Below are 23,054 nucleotides of genomic sequence, written 5' to 3'. Positions count from 1 at the left end.
GAAACTATGATCTCTAAGTTGTCATTGCAAATATTTTTCTCTCACAACAAAGCTGAATCAGGAATGATGAGCTAGTCATATTTACAAAAACAAAATAGATCGAGTTCATACCAGCTTTTCCAAGCTCAGTCACTTCATCATATATCGTCATTATTGCCTTTCACTTGCACGACCGAACGATGTGAACAATAATAAGAGTGCTCGTGCATTGGACTAAGCTGGAATCTGCAGGCAAACACAAAGGAGCAGACAAAGTAATATGGCCCTTTGACAGATAAACAGATATGCATGCGAGAGCCACTAAACATTGTAACCATGGTATTCTACCTTGACCCAAAGAAAAAGAAAACTATTTACACGAGAAAGCTCCCAACAAGCAAAATAAGAACAAGAAAATATTTTTGGGTTTTCTCAAACTGACAAACACACAAAAAGAAAGCGAGAAAAAGAAAAGAAAATAAACTTGCATGGATGATACAGTGGCAAAGTGTGAACACCGACTAACGAAATGAAAGTGTAAGCAAGAATATAAAGTCGGTGAGAAACAAGTACTCCCCCAAGCTTAGGCTTTTGGCCTAAGTTGGTCTACTCCCAAGGAGGGAAATAACCAGCTCCGGGGTACTCCGGAGTGTACTGAGGGTGCCACTGCTATGTGAGCTCCTCTGGCTCCCACTGATAAACTAGCGCGTGGTACTCGACTGGTGGCTCGGGCACGGGCACCTGTGGTTGGGCTATACCCCAATATGTGTAGATTTCCGAGGGCATAATAATGTACCTGCCTGTATGAAGATTGAACAAAGAAGGAGCAGGCAAAGTAATAGTCTCACGAGTACCCTGACTAAATACCAGGTTATAAATCATCCTTTTATTTATATCTCTATCAAGCAAGGCATGGCGAACCATGCTATCATAATCTAGATATCTCTCAGGAAGAAGACTCTTCTTCCTTGTCCAGTCTAATAGGTATCTCAAATTGTCTGGCAAGACGGGTAGCATAGATACCTCCATAGACAACGCCTTTAGAACGACTCGTGTTCAACCGTTGAGCTACTATAGCGCCCAAGCTATAAGTTTTATCATTATAAAGGGCTTCGTGCAAGACCGCAAGATCTGTGGAGCTAAGGGACCCAGCTTTCCCACGGCCAATCAAACATTTCCCACAAATAGTGAGAAGTACCGAAGCATGGCAAAATGTATGATAGCAGCTTTAGCGCAAGACACTCCTCTCTCCTCTCCTACAACAATAGTATCTATGAAAGCTTCCAAGTCTCGTGGACGAGGTTCGTGAATATCCCCAACAAAAGGCAATTTGCAAACATTGCAAAAATCCTAGAGTGGCATGCGCTGGGGGATATCATATAATTTGAACTCAAGCATAGGAGTTTTCTTCCTTGGATGGAAGTTAAAGCTTTGCACGAAAATATTAGTGAGGAGGAGGTATCGCGGACACTTATCTTCAACGAAGGCCGTGAGGCCTGCGTTTTCCACCAAGTAATAAAAGTCCTCATAAAGTCCGGCGGCGCGTAGGAACACATCGCTTGGCTACTCGCATGCTCGAACTTCTGCAACTCGGGGGACCTGATACTTGGGTTTCTTCTTCTCATTCCCACCATCCTTGGGGTCACGGCTTGAAGAGCCTCTTAAGAACCTCCTCATCTTTTCCCTTTTCTACCTCTAAAATTTCTGAAATTTTTAGTGATTCTAAGGAAACTGAACAAGGCTCAACGGAACTCATAGCAACTACTCCTTCAAGTGCCTAGAAGCCATATCACGCATCAAAACTACTTGGGACCAGCTGAAATTAGCATGCAAAGCTCAAGAGGAGGGTTACCAAGGTAGCAAAAATACGCAACGTATAAGGCAGTAGAGCAAAAACTAATTGGACCAATGGAGGAGTCACTTACCAAGGAGGAATTTCCCCAAAACAGTTCGGTGAATGGTGATTTGCAAAAGGAGATCGAAAATCCCAGCAAGAAGAGCAAGAACACGGGTTTGAGCTGCGAAACGATTTTTTCTGGAGGTAGGAGAAGCAGATGGGAGCTAGAATGAGTGGAGGGGGTGCAAATGGGCCTCACAAGCCTGGTAGGCGCGGCCAGGGGGGGTGCCTGCGCCTCCAGGGCTTGTGGCCCTCTGGTGCAACCCCCTGACTAGCTCTTCGTCTCAGTATTTTTCAAAAAATCGAGAAAAAATCATACTATATTTTCAGGACGTTCGGAGAACTTTTGTTTTGAGGGTACTTTTCTATGGGACGCAAAAAGCAGAAAACAGGGAAAACTAAACTAAATTTATCATTTTTCTTCTAAGCAATCGAAGGTGAAAGCTTGGAACAGAGGGTTCTGACTCCTCGGTTCATCCGTATCATGGTCATCGAAAGAAATCCGTCAATGAGGTTGATCAAGTCTCCTTGACAAACCTTTTCAAATTGCAAAAGAAAACAGAGAATTTTTAAATAGTCACTAGGTTACCTCAACGGGGATGTGCATATCCCCAACAAGCAAATCATACTTCATCTTAACAGCAGGTATAGGGCATTCAATGCTCCCAATAAGGATCGATGATGTTTTTTGATAGCATTGATGCAATGTACTCGATATTGTTTCTTCGGAAAGTGCACCGTATGCTCATTACCGTTGACATGGAAAGTGACATTGCCTTTGTTGCAATCTATAACAGCCCCTGAAGTGTTTAAAAAGGGTCTTCCAAGGATGACCGCCATGGCATCATCCTCGGGAATATCCAGAATAACGAAGTCTGTTAAGATAGTGACGTTTGCAACCACAACAGGCACATCCTCGCAAATGCGGATAGTGAAAGTATTTGATTTTTGGCCATTTGCAGAGAGATTTCAGTGGGTGTCAACTTATCGAGTTCAAGTCTACGATGAAGAGAGAGAGGCATGACACTAACACCGGCTCCAAGGTCGCATAAAGCAGTTCTACCGTAGTTTCCTTTAATGGAGTAAGGTATAGTGGGCACTCCGGGATCACCTAGTTTCTTAGGAGTTCCACCCTTGAAGGTATAATTAGCGAGCATGGTGGAAATCTCAACCTCAGGTATCCTCCTCTTATTAATCACAATATCTTTCATGTACTTAGCATACGGAAACATTTTGAGCATATCTGTCAAACGCATTTGCAGAAAGACATGTCTAATCATTTCAAAAAATCGCTCAAAATTGTCATCATCCTTTTTCTTGGATGGTTTGGGAGGAAAGGGCATAGGTTTCTGAAGCGATGGTTCCCTTTCTTTACCATGCTTCCTAGCAGCGAAATCATTCTTATCATATCTTCTATTCTTAGGATGTGGGTTATCAAGATCAAGAAGTTCAATCTCCACATCCTTATCATTGCTAGGTTGAGCATCATCATGAACATCACTATCGATATTATCATTAGGCTCATGTTCATCACCAGATTGTGTTTCAGCATCAGAAGTAGAGACATCGTTTGGACTCTCAGGTGTAACAGCATCAGTGTTTCTAGCGTGCAAGTTGGTATCACCTTTCTTGTTCTTCCTAGGATGACCAGGTGCATCAGTGCTAACTCCTTGAGAATCTTGTTCAATTCTCTTAGGATGACCCTCAGGATACAAAGGTTCCTCGGTCATTCTACCGCCTCTAGTGACGACTCTGACAGAATTGTCATTCAACTCATTGAGCAAGTCATTTTGAGCCTTAAGTACTTGTTCTTCCTGAGTAGTAACCATATAGGCATGTTTACTCAACAGCTTAAGATCATTGACATTTCTGTCTACACAAGCACTTAAATGACTAAGCATACGAGCATTCTGTTCCAATTGTCTGCTAACATAATCATTGAAACTTTGTTTTTTCGGAACAAAGTTATCAAATTCATCCACGCATAAGCTAGCAAGTTTATCAAAAGGAATATCAATCTCATTGAATCTACGAAGAGAATTTACCTCTACTACCTGTATCAGGTTATCAAGACCATAGATCTCTTTGATAGGTGGTAGATTTTTGACATCTTCAGCTTTAATGCCTTTCTCTTTCATAGATTTCTTAGCTTCTTGCATATCTTCAGGACTGAGGAATAGAATACCTATTTTCTTGGGAGTTGGTTTTGAAGGTGGTTCGGGAATAGTCCAAGCATTCTCATTGCACAAGATATTATTCAATAGGATCTCAGCTTGTTCTACGGTTCGTTCCCCAAAAACACAACCGACACAATTATCTAGGTGGTCTCTAGAGGCATCGGTTAGTCCATTATAGAAGATATCAAGTATTTCATTCTTTTCAAGAGGGTGATCAGGCAAAGCATTCACTAGCTGGACGAGCCTCCCCCAAGCTTGTGGGAGACTCTCTTCTTCAACTTGCGCAAAGTTGTATATTTCCTGCAAGGCAGCTTGCTTCTTATGGGCAGAGAAATATTTCTCAGATAAGTAGTAGATGATATCCTGGGGGCTACGCACACAACCAGGAGCAAGAGAAGTGAACCAAGTCTTAGCATCATCCTTTAGCGAGAAAGGAAACAACTTAAGGATATAGTAGTGGCGGAACTTTTCCTTACTCGTGAATAGGGTGGCTATATCGTGCAGTTTGATAAGATGGGCTACGACCGTTTCAGACTCATAACCATGAAAAGGATCAGATTCAACCAGAGTGATTAGCTCAGCGTCGATAGAGAATTCATAATCCATATCGGTCACAAAGATAGGCGAAGTAGCAAACTTCGGGTCGTATTTCATCTTAGCATTCAAAGATTTTTCTTTCCACTTGCGCAGTAAATTCTCAACATCATAGCTATCCTTACAAGCAAGAAAGTCCTCAGCTATCTCTCCCTCCATAACATAACCCTCAGGCATATCAGGCAATTCATATCTAGGAGAGCTAGTTCTAACAGGTGAAATAGCAGGTTCTACTTCAATAATCTGAGTAGTTTCAGAAGTATCATCACATCTAGCAGCAACTGTAGCAATTTGTGCATCAAGGAATGCACCTAGTGGCAAAGCAGTATCAAGCATAGCATCATCATAAGCATCATGGACAGCAGAAGTAGCATCATCATGCAAAGGCGACATATCAAAATTTCTAGCAATAGGTGGTGTCGCAAACTTACTCATAACTGAAGGTGAATCAAGTGCAGAGCTAGATGACAGTTCCTTACCTGTCCTCGTAGTTGAGGGCAAGACTTTAGTTCTTGGATATTTCGGATTCCTCATAGTGATCAGCAGACGTATATCCCAAGTGACTCAGAGAATATTGCTAGGCCTCCCCGGCAACGGCGCCAGAAAAAGGTCTTGATAACCCACAAGTATAGGGGATCACAACAATTTTCGAGGGTAGAGTATTCAACCCAAATTTATTGATTAGACAAAAGGAGAAGCCAAAGAATATTCTCAAGTATTATCAGTTGAGTTGTCAATTCAACCACACCTGAAAGACTTAGTATCTACAGAAAAGTATCAGTAGCAAGGTAGTGTGATAGCAAAAGTAGCAACGGTAACTAGTAGCAACAAAGTGACAGCAGTAGCAGCAAAGTAACAGCAGCAGAAGTGACATCAGTAGCAACAGAGTAAAAGTAGCAGCAGAGACATCAATAGCGGCAAAGTAATATACAAAGGACTAGTAGGAAAAACTCGTAGGCATTGGATCGGTGATGGATGATTATGGCGGATGTTATTCATCATGCAACGATTATAACACGAAGAGATATGTAACTAGCTCCGGTTCGTCAATGTAATGTAGGCATGTATTCCGTATGTAGTCATACGTGCTTAGGGAAACTGACTTGCATGACATGTATTGTCCATCCCTCCCGAGGCAGCGGGGTCCTAATGGAAACCACAAGATATTAAGGTTCTCCTTTTAACAAAGAACCGGACCAACGCATTAACACTTGGTGAATACATGAACTCATCATACTGTGGTCATCTTCGGGAGTGGTTCCGGCTATTGTCACCCCGGGGTTGCCGGGTCATAACACATAGTAGGTGACTACAACTTGCAAGATAGGATCAAGAAGACACATATATTGGCGACAACATAATAGGTTCAGATCTAAAATCATGGCACTCGGGCCCTAGTGACAAGCATTAAGCATGGCAAATTAGTAGCAACATCAATCTAAGAACATAGTGGATACTAGGGATCAATCCCATTCAAAACTAACTCGATTACATGATAGATCTCATCCAACCCATCACCGTCCAGCAAGCCTACGATGAGATTACTCTCGAACGGTGAAGAGCATCTTGGAATTGGCGATGAAGGAAGGTTGGTGATGACGATGGCGACGATCTCCCCTCACTAGAGCCCAGAACGGACTCCAGATCTGCCCTCCAAAGGAAGAACAGGAGGTGGCGGTGCCTCCATATCGTAAAACGCGATGAACTCTTCTCCTTGATTTTTTTCCGGATGAAAGGGACTAAATAGAGCTGAGATTGGAGGCGGTGGAGCTTCATGGGCCCCACAAGTCCGCCAGGCGCAGCCAGGGGGGGCGCCTGGTGAGCTTGTGGGCTCTCAGCTCCACCCCTCTAGTTGATTCTTTTACCAGTATTTTTTTATATATTCCACAAAAAATCCCCGTAAATTTCCAGGTCATTCCGAGAACTTCTATTTCTGCGCAAAAACAACACCATGGCAATTCTGCTGAAAACAACGTTAGTCCGGGTTAGTTCCATTCAAATCATGCAAATTAGAGTCCAAAACAAGGGAAAAATAGTTTGGGAAAGTAGATACGACGGAGACGTATCACCCACTGGGAGAGGTGCTGGTCGGGGAGGGAAGAAGGGGAAGGTTACATGGAGAGGTTGTGGCCGCGGAAGAAGTAGGTGGACTATTGCGCCGTCCTCGCCACCACCACCACCAGCTCATTCACCCAAGCACAAGACTACTATGGTGGACCCGTTTGAGGACGAGGCTACGGTGACTCCGGTCCAAGAGACTCGGGTGGACGGGCATTCGGACCATGAGACTCCGGTCCAGGACCAGCCTCGGGTCGAGGTGCCTTCCACCCACGAGACTCGTGTTCCTGAGGCTACGTCCCAGGATACTCCTGCCACAAACGCTTCGGGTGGAGAGGTCCGGATGGGGTGCCTGTCCGGATCGGTCCGAGGTGCTGGATTGGATCGAGGGTCGGGGTGGCTGTTCTGCTGATGGCGGGGATGAGTTTACGGATAGTGAGGCCGATGTGCAGGTGGACGGGGCCACCATGTACAAGCGTGGTAGTACACGCCTCCCGGTCGTGCCGGCTACCCGCGAGCAGAGGCCGGTGATTAAGCCTGAAGGGGATAGGTAAGTCCATTTACTCATTTTTTAGCTTTTGCCTTCAAGTTTGTTCAAATATCTAATGCGTTGACCTTATCATACTGCAGGGGATGGGCACACCCTCGTGGAGTCCGCAAGCCGAACAACGTCTTGGTTGTGCTTTGCCGGACAAATTTTCCGGGGTTTGTAACGTTGCCTGGTGAGGCTTAGGTTCCTACACTAGGATTTTCCTGGGAGCACTACCAGGCTGCGGAGGCCCCGCCGAAGGAAATTATAGATGGTGTCTTGTGCCACACGAGGGCCGAGATGGTGATCAAGAGCTTTTGGGTAAATTATTCTTTCACAGAATCTAAAATTAACAATATAGCTAATTATTGTACTAATCGGTGTTGTCTCGTTTGATTACAGACCTTCTATAGGTGTGAGGAGGGATATGAGGAGGAGGCGGCCAAGGTTCTCGAGGCCGAGTGTAGGCGGTTATTACAGAACTTACGCCACGAGGCTCGGCCGCAGGCTATTCGAGACTACTACGGCACACATGGTATTAAGAAGCAGAAGAAGGAGTTCCGCGCCAATTATATTAACTAGGAGGAGTACATGAAGGTAATTACCTATTCTTAAGGCCTTCCACGTAGTTCTCTTGATTTGATTCATTGGCGTAGCGCTCAAAATTCTTTCTAATAACTTATAGGTGCCCCCGGGTGTTGGAAATATGCCCTAGAGGCAATAAAAAATTAGTTATTATTATATTTCTTTGTTCATGATAATCGTTTATTTTCCATGCTATAATAGTATTGATTGGAAACACAATACTTTTGTGGATACATAGACAAAACACTATCCCTAGTAAGCCTCTAGTTGACTAGCTCGTTGATCAAAGATGGCCAAGGTTTCCTGGCCATAGGCAAGTGTTGTTACTTGATAACGGGATCACATCATTAGGAGAATCATGTGATGGACTAGACCCCAACTAATAGACGTAGCATGTTGATCGTGTCATTTTGTTGCTACTGTTTTCTGCGTGTCAAGTATTTGTTCCTATGACCATGAGATCATATAACTCACTGACATCGGAGGAATGCTTTGTGTGTATCAAACGTCGCAACGTAACTGGGTGACTATAAAGATGCTCTACAAGTATCTCCGAAGGTGTTAGTTGAGTTAGTATGGATCGAGACTGGGATTTGTCACTCCGTGTGACGGAGAGGTATCTCGGGGCCCACTCGGTAATACAACATCACACACAAGCCTTGCAAGCAATGTGACTTAGTGTAAGTTGCGGGATCTTGTATTACGGAACGAGTAAAGAGACTTGCCGGTAAACGAGATTGAAATAGGTATGCGGATACTGACGATCGAATCTCAGGCAAGTAACATACCGAAGGACAAAGGGAATGACATACGGGATTATATGAATCCTTGGCACTGAGGTTCAAACGATAAGATCTTCGTAGAATATATAGGATCCAATATGGGCATCCAGGTCCCGCTATTTGATATTGACCGAGGAGTCTCTCGGGTCATGCCTACATAGTTCTCGAACCCGCAGGGTGTGCACACTTAAGGTTCGACGTTGTTTTATGCATATTTGAGTTATATGGTTGGTTACCGAATGTTGTTCGGAGTCCCGGATGAGATCACAGACATCACGAGGGTTTCCAAAATGGTCCGGAAACGAAGATTGATATGTAGGATGACCTCATTTGATTACCGGAAGGTTTTCGGAGTTACCGGGAATGTATCGGGAATGACGAATGGGTTCCGGGAGTTCACCGGGGGGGGGGGGGGCAACCCACCCCGGGGAAGCCCATAGGCCTTGAGGGTGGCGCACCGGCCCTTAGTGGGCTGGTGGGACAGCCCAAAAGGGCCCTATGCGCATTGGAAGAAAAATCAAAGAGAAAAAAAAGGAGGAGGTGGGAAAGGAAAGAAGGACTCCACCCACCAAACCAAGTAGGACTCGGTTTGGGGGGGGGGAGTCCTTCCCCCCTTTGGCTCGGCTGACCCCCTTGGGGCTCCTTGAGCCCCAAGGCAAGGTCCCCCCTCTCCCACCTATATATACGGAGGTTTTAGGGCTGATTTGAGATGACTTTTCCACGGCAGCCCGACCACATACCTCCACGGTTTTTCCTCTAGATCGCGTTTCTGCGGAGCTCGGGCGGAGCCCTGCTGAGATAAGATCAGCACCAACCTCCGGAACGCCGTCATGCTGTCGGAGAACTCATCTACCTCTCCGTCTCTCTTGCTGGATCAAGAAGGCCGAGATCATCGTCGAGCTGTACGTGTGCTGAACGCGGAGGTGCCGTCCGTTCGACACTAGATCGTGGGACTGATCGCGGGACGGTTCGCGGGGCGGATCGAGGGACGTGAGGACGTTCCACTACATCAACCGCATTCACTAACGCTTCTGCTGTACGGTCTACAAGGGTACGTAGTTCACATATCCCCTCTCGTAGATGGACATCACCATGATAGGTCTTCGTGCGCGTAGGAAATTGTTTGTTTCCCATGCGATGTTCCCCAACAGTGGCATCATGAGCTAGGTTCATGCGTAGATGTCTTCTCGAGTAGAACACAAAAGTTTTTGCGGGCGGTGATGTGCGTTTTTCTGCCCTCCTTAGTCTTTTCTTGATTCTGCGGTATTGTTGGATTGAAGCGGCTTGGACCGACATTACTCGTACGCTTACGAGAGACTGGTTTCATCGCTACGAGTAACCCCGTTGCTCAAAGATGACTGGCAAGTGTCGGTTTCTCCAACTTTAGTTGAATTGTATTTGACCGAGGAGGTCCTTGGATGAGGTTAAATAGCAATTCATATATCTCCGTTGTGGTGTTTACGTAAGTAAGATGCGATCCTACTAGATACCCATGGTCACCACGTAAAACATGCAACAACAAAATTAGAGGACGTCTAACTTGTTTTTGCAGGGTATGCTTGTGATGTGATATGGCCAACGATGTGATGTGATATATTGGATGTATGAGATGATCATGTTGTAATAGTTAATATCGACTTGCACGTCGATGGTACGGCAACCGGCAGGAGCCATAGGGTTGTCTTTAAACTAACGTTTGTGCTTGCAGATGCGTTTACTATATTGCTAGGACGTAGCTTTAGTAGTAATAGCATGAGTAGCAGGACAACCCCGATGGCGACACGCTGATGGAGATCATGATGATGGAGATCATGGTGTGACGCCGGTGACAAGAAGATCGTGCCGGTGCTTTGGTGATGGAGATCAAGAAGCGCATGATGATGGCCATATCATGTCACTTATGAATTGCATGTGATGTTAATCCTTTTTGCACCTTATCTTGCTTAGAACGACGGTAGCATTATGAGGTGATCTCTCACTAAAATTTCAAGACGAAATTGTGTTCTCGCTGACTGTGCACCGTTGCGACAGTTCTTCGTTTCAAGACACCACGTGATGATCGGGTGTGATAGACTCAACGTTCACATACAACGGGTGCAAAACAGTTGCACACGCAGAACACTCGGGTTAAGCTTGACGAGCCTAGCATGTGCAGACATGGCCTCGAAACACATGAGACCGAAAGGTCGAGCATGAATCGTATAGTTGATATGATTAGCATAGAGATGCTTACCAGTGAAACTATTCTCGACTCACGTGATGATCAGACTTGAGATAGTGGATTTGGATCATGTACCACTCAAATGAGTAGAGAGATGTACTTTTTGAGTGGGAGTTCTTAAGTAATATGATTAATTGAACTAATTTTCATGAACATAGTCTAATGGTCTTTGCGAATTACGATGTAGCTTGCGCTATAGCTTTACTGTTTTTATATGTTCCTAGAGAAAATTTAGTTGAAAGTTGATAGTGGCAAACTTTGAAGAGGATTGTCCTCGTTGCTGCACAGAAGGCTTATGTCCTTAATGCACCACTCGGTGTGCTGCACCTCGAGCGTCGTCTGTGGATGCTGTGAACATCCGACATACACGTTTCTGATGACTACACGATAGTTCAGTGCAAAATACTTAATGGCTTAGAAGCAAGGCACCGAAGACGTTTTGAAACGTCACGGAACATAAGTGATGTTCTAAAGAGATGAAATTGTGATTTCATGCTCGTGCCCTTGTTGAGAGGTGCGAGACCCTCGACAAGATTCTTTGTCCACAAAGTAAAGGAGAAAAGCTCAATCGTTGAGCGTGTGCTTAGATTGTCTGAGCACGACAATCACTTGAATCAAGTGGGAGTTAATCTTCGAGATGAGATAGTGATGGTTCTCCAAAATCACTGCCACCAAGTTGTGAGAGCTTCGTGATGAACTATAACATATCAAGGATAGATACAATGATCCTTGAGTGATTCGCGATATTTGACACTGCGAAAGTAGAAATCAAGAAGGAGCATCAATAGTTGATGGTTTGTAAAACCACTAAGTTTCAAGGAAGGCAATGGCTAGAAGGGATACTTCGTGAAACGGCAAAACAGTTGCTGCACTAATGAAGAGACCCAAGATTAAATCCAAACTCGAGACTAAGTGCTTCTGTTATGAGGGGAACGGTCACTGAGGCGGAGCAACTCTAGATACTTGGTAGATAAGAAGGCTGGCAAAAGTCGAAAGAAGTATATTTAATATACATGATGTTGATGTGTACTTTACTAGTACTCCTAGTAGCACGAGGGTATTGGATGCCGGTTCGGTTGCTAAGTGATTAGTAACACAGAATGAAAAGCTACGGCATAAACGGAGACTAGCTAAAGGCGAGGTGACGATACGTGTTGGAAGTGTTTCCAAGGTTGATATGATCAAACATCGCACGCTCCCTCTACCATCGGGATTGGTGTTAAACCTAAATAATCGTTATTTGGTGCTTGCGTCAAGCATGAACATGATTGGATCATGTTTATTGCAATACGATTATTCATTTAAAGAGAATAATGGTTACTCTATTTTCTTGAATAATCACCTTCAATGGTTTATTGTATCTCGATCGTAGTGGTACACCTGTTCATGATATTGGTGCCAAAAGATACAAGGTAATGATGATAGTACCACTTACTTGTGGCACTGCCGCTTGAGTCATGTTGGTATAAATTGCATGAAGAGGCTCCATGCTGATGGATCTTTATACTCACTTGATTTGGAATCACTAGTGACATGCAAATCATACCACATGAGCAAGGCCTTGTTTTCATTGAGATGAAATAAGATAGTAACTTGTTGGAAGTGATACATTTTGATGTATGCAGTCCAATGGGTGCTGAGGCACGCAGTGGATATCATTATGTTCTTACTTCAATGACGTTTTGAGTAGATACTAGAGTATTTTCTTAATGAATCACAAGTCTGAAATATTGAAAAGTTCAATTCTGTTTCGGAGTGAAGTTCGTCGTAACAAGAGGATAAACTGTCTACGATATGATCATAGAAATGAATATCTGAGTTATGAGTTTTGGTACGCAGTTAAGACAATGTGGAAATTGTTTCGCAGTACATGCCACCTAGAACATCATAGTGTGATGATGTGTCTGAACGTCATAGCCACACACTATTTGGTATGGTGCATGCTATGATGTCTCTTATCGAATTACCACTATCGTTTATGGGTTAAGCATTAGAGACAACCGCATTCACTTTAAATAGGGCACCACGTATTTCCGTTGAGATGACACAGTATAGACTGAGGTTTAGAGAAATCTAAACTGTCGTTTCTTGAAAGTTTGGGGTTTCGACACTTATGTGAAAAGGTTTCAGTCTGATAAGCTCGAACCCAAAGCGGATAAATGCATCTTCATAGGATATCCAAAACAGTTGGGTACATCTCCTATCTCAGATCCGAAAGCAAAGTGTTTGTTTCTAGAAACGGATCCTTTCTCGAGGAAAGGTTTCTCTCGAAAGAATTGAGTGGGAGGGTGGTAGAACTTGATGAGGTTATTGAACCATCACTTCGACCAGTGTGTAGCAGGGCGCAGGAAGTTGTTCCTGTGGCGCCTACACCAATTGAAGTAAAAGCTGATGATGGTGATCATCGAGCATCGGATCAAGTTACTACAAGCCTCGTAGGTTGACAAGGTCGCGTACTACTACAGAGTGGTACGGTAACCCTGTCTTGGAGGTCATGTTGTTGAGCAACGGTGAACCTACGAGTTATGGAGAAAGCAATGGTGGGCCCAGATTCCGACAAATGGCTGGAAGCCATGAAATCCGAGAGATGATCCATATATGAAAACAAAGTGTAGACTTTGGAAGAACTACTTGATGGTCATAGAACTATTGAGTAAAGATGGATCTTTAAAAGGAAGACAGACGATAGTGATAAGTCACTATTAAGAAAAGCTCGACTTGTCGCAAAGATGTTTCCGACAAGATCAAACAGTTGACTATGATGAGACTTTTTGACTCGTAGCGATGCTAAGAGTCTGTTAGAATTATGTTAGTAGTTGCTGCATTATTTATGAAATATTGCATGTAGGATGTCAAAACATTGTTTCCTCGACGGTTTCCTTGAGAAAACATTGTATGAGATACAACCATGACGTTTTGTTGATCCTAAAGATACTAGCAAGTATGCAAGCTCCAGTGATCCTTAAGTGGACTGGTGCAAGCATCTCGGAGTTGGAATATACACTTTGGTGAGATGATCAAGGATTTTGGGTTTGTACAAGGTTTATGAGAAACTTGTATTTCCAAAGAAGTGAGTGGGAGCACTATAGAATTTCTGATAAGTATATGTGGTTGACATATTGTGGATCAGAAGTAATGTAGAATTTCTGTAAAGCATACAAGGTTGTTTGAAAGGAGTTTTCAATGGAATACCTGGTTTGAGCTACTTGAACTTTAGCATCAAAGATCTATGGAGATAGATCGAAAGCGCTTAATGGAAGTTTCAACAAGATGCATGCCTTGCCAAGTTTTGAAGTAGTTCAAAATAGATCAGCAAAGAAGGAGTTCTTGGTTGCATTGTAAGGTGAGTATTTGAGTAAGACTCAAAACCCGACCACGGCAGAATAAAGAGAATAGACGAAGGTCGTCTTCTATGCCTTAGCCGTAGACTCTAAAGTATGCCATGCTGAGTACCGCACCTGATGTGTGCCTTGCAGCAAGTCTATTAAGAGGTACACACAGTGATCCAGGATTGAATCACTGATCAGCGGTCAAAGTTATCCTTAGTAGCTAAATAGACTAAGGAATTTTTCTCGATTACGGAGGTGGTTAAAGAGTTCGTCGTAAAAGGTTACGTCGATGCAAGCTTTGACACTAATCCAAATAACTATGAGTAGTGAAACGGATTCGTATAATAGAGTAGATATTTGGAGTATTTCCGAATAGCACATAGTAGCAACATCTATAAGATGACATAAAGATTTGTAAAGAACACACGGGTCTGAAAGTTTCAGAACCGTTGACTAAAACCTCTCTCACGAGCAAGACGTGATCAGACCCCAGAACTATATGGGTGTTGGATTCGTTGAAATCCCATGGTGATGTGAACTAGATTATTGACTCTAGTGCAAGTGGGAGACTCTTGAAAATATGCCCTAGAGGCAATAATAAATTAGTTATTATTATATTTCTTCGTTCATGATAATCGTTTATTTTCCGTGCTATAATTGTATTGATTGGAAACACAATACTTGTGTGGATACATAGACAAAACACTGTCCCTAGTAAGCCTCTAGTTGACTAGCTCGTTGATCAAAAATGGCCAAGGTTTCCTGGCCATATGCAAGTGTTGTTACTTGATAACGGGATCACATCATTAGGAGAATCATGTGATGGACTAGACCCAAACTAATAGACGTAGCATGTTGATCGTGTCATTTTGTTGCTACTGTTTTCTGTGTGTCAAGTATTTGTTCCTATGACCATGAGATCATATAACTCACTGACATCGGAGGAATGCTTTGTGTGTATCAAACGTCGCAACATAACTGGGTGACTATAAAGATGCTCTACAGGTATCTCCGAAGGTGTTAGTTGAGTTAGTATGGATCGAGACTGGGAGTTGTCACTCCGTGTGATGGAGAGGTATCTCGGGGCCCACTCGGTAATACAACATCACACACAAGCCTTGCAAGCAATGTGACTTAGTGTAAGTTGCGGGATCTTGTATTACGGAACGAGTAAAGAGACTTGCCGGTAAATGAGATTGGAATAGGTATGCGGATACTGACGATCGAATCTCAGGCAAGTAACATACCGAAGGACAAAGGGAATGACATACGGGATTATATGAATCCTTGGCACTAAGGTTCAAACGATAAGATCTTCGTAGAATATGTAGGATCCAATATGGTCATCCAGGTCCCGCTATAGGATATTGACCGAGGAGTCTCTCGGGTCATGTCTACATAGTTCTCGAACCCGCAGGGTCTGCACACTTAAGGTTCGACGTTGTTTTATGCGTATTTGAGTTATATGGTTGGTTACCGAATGTTGTTCGGAGTCCCGGATGAGATCACAACGTCACGAGGGTTTCCGGAATGGTCCGGAAACGAAGATTGATATATAGGATGACCTCACGAAGGTTTTCGAAGTTACCCGGAATGTACCGGGAATGACGAATGGTTTCCGGGAGTCCACCGGGGGGGGGGGGCAACCCACCCCGGGGAAGCCCATAGGCCTTGAGCGTGGCGCACCGGCCCTTAGTGGGCTGGTGGGACAGCCCAAAAGGGCCCTATGCGCATTGGAAGAAAAATCAAAGAGAAAAGAAAAAAAAGGAGGAGGTGGGAAAGGAAAGAAGGACTCCACCCACCAAACCAAGTAGGACTCGGTTTGGGGGGGGAGTCCTTCCCCCCTTTAGCTCGGCCGACCCCCTTGGGGCTCCTTGAGCCCCATGGCAAGGCCCCCCCTCTGCCACCTATATATACGGAGGTTTTAGGGCTGATTTGAGACGACTTTTCCACGGCACCCCGACCACATACCTCCACGGTTTTTCCTCTAGATCGCGTTTCTGCGGAGCTCGGGCGGAGCCCTGCTGAGATAAGATCACCACCAACCTCCGGAGCGCCATCATGCTGCCGGATAAATCATCTACCTCTCCATCTCTCTTGCTGGATCAAGAAGGCCGAGATCATCGTCGAGCTGTACGTCTGCTGAACGCGGAGGTGCCGTCCGTTCGGCACTAGATCGTGGGACTGATCGCGGGATGGTTCGCGGGGCGGATCGAGGGACGTGAGGACGTTCCACTACATCAACCGCGTTCACTAACGCTTCTGCTGTACGGTCTACAAGGGTACGTAGATCACACATCCCCTCTCGTAGATGGACATCACCATGATAGGTCTTCGTGCGCGTAGGAAATTTTTTGTTTCCCATGCGACGTTCCCCAACACCGAGATGGTGTGCGGATAAGATAGATTGTTGGGAGGTGTTGGTGGATGAGTGGTGCACAGGGAACTGGCGAGTCGTCCACGATAATTCGAAGGATCAGCGGTGCCAAATGGTTGGTGTGCCACAACATCAAGGCAGCGCCAACTTACTTCAGTTCGGACGAAACTGGGTATGTGGTTTGCTTCATGATTGATGCAATTCATTCTTCATGCTAGCTTGAGCCCCTTACTAATACTTTGTTCCTCTCTTTTAAGCGCATCACAATAAGACGGAGATGCCACACTTGTACAACCTTTATGGCATGGCCCATAGTGCCTCCTGCAAGAAGGTGAAGGCATTCTCTAAGTCTGACCTGGATGATCCAAATAACTTCACCAACATATCATCCCACCACAAGCTCATGACAAAGAGGGACGCGGGGAAAGCTAGTAAAGGGGAGAACTTTAACCCGAGCCAGGAACCTTTGGATCGAGAGCTCGTGATGATATCTAGTGGCAGGAGGCCCCATTACTCGTTGGTCATTGGAGATGGGATAATACGTTGTCCACTCACTCTCTCGGAGATCAAGGCGCGCCAGTCGAGCTCCTCTCCTGAGATAACGCCTCATCCACGACCAGTTGATCATGCCATCGAGGTTAGTTGTACGGACTGAGAAAACTTTCATCCATTTCAGTATGTGTGTGACCATCGATCATTACTGTGGTAACGAGGAATGGTGTTGGAGGCTGCTCTTCAGAAAGAGAGAGCGGCAAGCCAGGCTGCTCTTCAGGCTGTTGTAGAGGAGAGGGACCGAACCACGACACGAATGATTGAGGAGGAGAGGGCTCGGAATGACGCGGGTCAACGGGCCCTGTACGAGCTTTTTGTGGTAAGTTTTTTTTCACATTAGGCCAATCATGTATTTAATGTCTGTTTCATTACTAACTAATACGACCAACTCTTCAGAGTCTGTGCAAGAAGAGCGGTCAAGTCCCTCCGCCGATGCCCGTCTTCTCTGCGATTGGCACGGTGAGTTTCATTTGAATGGTCATTATAAACTAGTATTAACAATTCAGTGTCATCATGCTAAGTGAGACATTGCAAAATATCTTTTCTGCACAATAACTCCCGAGCGGCATCGCACGCCACTTCTCCAGGGCAACCGTCTCCAAACGAAGCCGGCGCAAGCAAGCTTGGTGTTTCTCCTCCTTGATGACCACGACAGTAAGTTTTCTCGAGTTCATTTTTGACATAATTAGATAATTTAGCTCCTCCTCCTCTAAAATTACATATTTAACCCAAGTTAGCTCCAAAACGACATATAGTTAGCTTGGCTTCCACCTAAATGAGGAGGATAAAGAAAAATAGAAATAGAAATAAGAGGAATAAGAAGAAGAAGAATAAGAAGAGGAAGAAGAGGAGAATAGGAGGAGGAGGAGGAGGAGGAGAAGAAGAAGAGGAGGAGAAGAGGAGAAGAAACAGGAAAAATGAAAAGAAGGAAGAATAAGGCCTCCTTCTTCTCCTTCTTCTCTCCTCCTTCTTGTCCTCTTCTTCTCCTTCTTCTCCTTCTTCTCTCCTCCTTCTTCTCCTTCTTCTTCTCCTCCTCCTTCTCCTTCTTCTTTTTATTCTCCTTCTTCTCTTCTTGCTTCTTCTCTTTCTTCTTCAATTTAGCTTATTTTCCCCAACAAAGACATACTTAGCTAATTATCCTCCAAAATGACATAATTAGCTTAGTTAGGGTAAAAACATCATAAGAACCTTGGTTAGCTCACAACTTAGTTAATTATCCTCCAAAATGACATAATTAGCTTAGTTAGCTCCAAAATGGCCTATTTAATAAAAAATAACCTATACTTAGCTAAGTTCTCTCCTAAATGACATAATAAGGCCTAAGAGAAGAAGACAAGAAGAAAAAATTAGGAGAAGAAGAGAAAAACGAAGAAAAGAAGAATAAGTAGAAGAAGAGGATAAAGAAGAATAGAAATAGAAATAAGAGGAAGAACAATAAGAAGAAGAAGAGGAGGAGGAAGAAGAGGAGAATAGGAGGAGGAGGAGGAGGAGGAGAATAAGAAGAGGAGAAGAAGAAGAAAGAGGAAAAATGAAAAGAAGGAACAAGAAGAAGAAGAGAAGAAGAAGGAGAAGGAGCCCTCCTTCTTCTCCTTCTTCTCTCCTCCTCCTTCTTCTCCCTCCTTCTTCTCCTTCTTCTTCTCCTCCTGCTTCTCCTCTTCTCATCCTTCTCCTTCTCCTCCTCGTCCTCCTCCTTATTCTTGTTTTTCTTCTCCTTCTTCTCTACTTCTACTCTTTCTTCTTCAATTTAGCTTACTTTTCATATATATGTTGTTGTGGTTGTGCTTCTTCTGACTTTGTTATTCCCATTTTGCAGATTGGATGTACTACATGCATGGAAGCTGGCATTGGAGTGCTTTAGTTCTAGTTTTTATTTGAGTTGATGAATAATGTGCAACTAGATGTATATGTATATATGGATGAACAATATATGTGGAACTATATGTATATGTATCTATGAATGAAACTTTGTATGTGTTGGTTCATCTAATGAATGGGATGTACGCATATGAACAAATGGCATTGATGAACTTTATATGTATATCATATATGTGTTGTGACCTATATATCATATATGTGCTATGAATTATTTATATATGTGCTGTGAAATAGAAAAAAATAAACAAAAAAGTGACAATTTGGGCTCTTTGCCGTCTGCCAACTGATGGCAAAGGCCTTTGCCATCAGGGAGCGGACGACAAAGGGGCCACGTGGCACCCAACTGTGCAACCTGGGAGCAGCATCAGCTGGCCCATATAGTCTCTTTGCCGTCCGCCTCCTCGAGAGGCTAACGGCAAAGCGGACAGTGGCAGATGGCAAAGAGAAGGACAAGCAGACGGCAAAGCCTCCGTTAGCCCTAACAGAGGCGTCGCTTGTCAGCTGCCGTCTCAATCTCTTTGTCGACTGCTTAGTGTATGACACGGACGGAAAGAGCTTTGCCGTCCGCTTAGGGTAGGCTGACGGCAAAGAAGCTATAATGCCGTCGTAGGCTGACGCAGAATCTTTTCCGACAGGTGGCATACGGCAAAGCTCTTTGCCGTCGGTGTGGACCTGTTTGCCGTCTGTGATGGCTGGCGACAAAGAAGTTGATTCGTGTAGTGAATGTAAGGTCTAAACTTATGACATGCAAACACAAACTGCTAAAATTTCCTTCTAAGTAGTACGCTAATTTCTCTCACAGGTGTCTAGGGTCTTACTAGCATAATGAATAACATTCAAATTCTTGTCTACTCTTTGCCCTAGAACATCACCAACTGCATAATCACTAGCATCACACATAATTGCAAATGGTAGGTTCCAATCAGGTGGTTGAAAAATAGGTGCAGAAATTAACGCTTTCTTAAGTATTTCAAAGGCTTCTACAAAATCATCATAAAAAACAAAAGGAACATTTTTTTGAGAATATTTTGTTAATGGCCTAGAAATATTTGATAAATCTTTAATGAAACACCTATATAAACTAGCATGACCAAGGAAACTTCATATACATTTAACATCTATTGCGCAAGGCATTTTCTCTGTTGCATCAACTTTGGCCTTATCCACCTCAATACCACTTTTAGAAATTTTATGCCCAAGCACTATACCTTCATTCACCATAAAGTGGCACTTCTCCCAATTCAAGACAATATTAGTTTCTTCACATCTCTACAAAACTCAATCAATGTTTATCATGCAATCATCAAGGGAAGTCCCATAAATGGAAAAATTATCGATGAAAACCTCAACAATCTTTTCACAAAAGTTACAGAATATAGCAGTCATACATCTTTGAAAGGTAGAAGGTGCATTGCATAGACCAAAAGGCATACACCTATAAGCTAATTTCGAAAGCGGAAAAATCTAGTTTTCTATTGGTCCTATTAGGATGAGTTGAACCATTATAAGGATTAGCTAGCACTTTTTGTACCATACCCTAAGGGATCTTATAGTAAATATTTTTAGTATGTCCAATAAGTCAAGGAACAATTTCTTCAACTTCCGTTCGAGGCGAAGATGCCACGAACAAGCCACTGAAAGGTTGACCATTCATAGTGACAAGCAACAGTAAATTTCCGCACGTACCGAAAATGTTTCCTTAACAATTTCCACTTACCAAAGGCGCTTCACTCCCTGGGAATGGCACCAAAAAAGTTTCTTGATGACCTACAAGTGTACGGTATCAATGATAGTTCTTTCAATAAGTAAGGGTGTCGAACCCAATGAAGGGCAAAAGGAAATGATAAGTAATTTTCAGCAAGCAATTCTCTGCAAATTCGCTAAGTAACACTGATAGATAGTTTTCTAGCAATATAATTCATAACAAGTGACAAGTAACAATATTTGCAAAGGTGCGGCAAGGTAACCCAATCCTTTTTATAGAAAAGGACTGGCCTCAAAGTTCTCTTATATAAAGAAAATGCTCCCGAGGACACATGGGATTTTCTGTCTAGTCATGTTCATCATATTAAGTTGATTTGCATTCGTTACTTTGATGATCTCATATGTGGCTGGACCAGTTGTAAGGTGTTGTTCTTGCTTGAACTAACAACCTACTTATGATTATCCCCTCTCGCAAGCATCCGCAACTATGAAAGAAGAATTAATAATATTCTAACCATAGCATGATACATGTGGATCCAAATCAGCCCCTTGTGAGGCAACACATAAACTAGGGTTTAAGCTTCTGCCACTCTCGAAACCAATCATATATTTGTTACTCTACAATGACTTCCCTTATTCCCATGACACGGTGAAGTGTCATGTAGTCGACATTCACATGAGACCACTAAGAGAATTAACCACATCCCTATCATCATAATATCAAACCAATGCCAACTTTACATGATTACTTATAACAAGACTTCTCCCATGTCCTCACGAACAATAATTACTACTCACACAACACCAACATGATCAAGATTATAGTTGTAATAATAATTATTAAGGATCTGAACACAATATCTGCCACTAAGTAATCCAACAAGAATCTACAAGATGTAATCAATACTACTAGCAATCCACAGTTACCAATCCAAGGTTTTGAGACAAAGATTGAATACAAGTGCCGAACTAGGGTTGGGGATGTGATGGTGTTGGTGAATATGTTGATGAAGATTGGTCCTCCCACGTAGGAGGAGGCGTTGGTTATGACGATGGCTTTGATTTTCCCCTCTCGGATAGGAATACCCCCAACAGAATCTCTCTTTCGAGAGCAAAAGATCCTCTGCCATGGTTTCCGCCTCGACACGGCGGAGCTTTGTTCTGAAAGATAACTTATGTTTTTTCTAAGGTCAAACACACCATATAGGACAAGATGGTTGCAAGAAGGCCAACTGAGGCCCAGAATCTGGATTGTGCCCAGCTGGTGGCACCTCTCCGGTATATTTTTGGCCCAAAAATTTGTAAATATTAAAAAAAAATCTATGGAAACTGTGAGATCATTTGGAGCAAGTTGATTTTTTTGCCTTTTTCTCGGTTTCCCAGTACATAATTCCAGTTTTGAAATATTTCCCTCTCAGTGATGTACCTTGCATAATAAGAGAGAAAAGGCATAAGAATTATATGATAATAATGAATAATGGACAGGATGAACACAAATATCAATAGTAATTCATGATGCAAAATGAGCGTATTTGTGCTCCTTGAAGTATTTTGTGTTGGATTGAATATGATATATCTCAAATTGCTTGATGCATGTCGCATAATTGTAGTGACCCGACCTGAAACGGCCAAGTCTCTGGTGTTTCTGTACCATCCCAAGATCATGCTGGTACACACACAGTACATCAATGTATATATCGAGAGTTGAATCGCACACCTTTATTAATCAGATCTCATATCAAGTACTTTATTACAATAAAGATTACAATAAAGAGGTTGAAGGCCAAACTCATGAGATAACTAAACGAAGATTAGCGGAAGCTTCAAAAGTAGTAGAGTCCATCTGACTCCAGGGCATATCACCGAGCGTAGACCGTGACCTCGCTCCTGGTCGGAAAAATACTCTGCGACATGACACGTTGCAGCCGTGTAGGTCAGCATATTGAATATGCCGGCAAGTCACAAAAGAGAGAGGTGAAAAGTATCATCTATTCTACATGCATATATGGCAGGTGGGGCTTGTAAGTTTTTAGTGGAAAGCAAAGTTTTCTCCTACAATGAGAGAGGGATAAAAGAAAAATATTACTACATTGTTGTTTGTTAACGAGATGGTTCCACCAACCAATTCTCGTACCCAACTTGTCAATAATACCCAGATCATTATTAATTGTGTTGAGAATTCTAGATAGTTTTAGTTCCTTCGGCTCAAGTTGTCACTGACCGTGGAAACGGCTAATCGATTAGGTTTGGGTACTCTGCAGAGTTTTGCACACGTTCCCCACAAGATTTGATCACCTCCATTGAATGTCCTCGCACTACAGGGTGTTTGAGGACCGAATGATCAAAACATGGTCTTTCAACGGGTTCCTCTGAGCCTCTGTCGGTTCCCATCCAA

Source organism: Hordeum vulgare, chromosome 2H, assembly GCF_904849725.1.
Source record: "Hordeum vulgare subsp. vulgare chromosome 2H, MorexV3_pseudomolecules_assembly, whole genome shotgun sequence".
NCBI lineage: Eukaryota > Viridiplantae > Streptophyta > Magnoliopsida > Poales > Poaceae > Hordeum > Hordeum vulgare.
Note: the sequence above shows the minus strand (reverse complement) of the source record.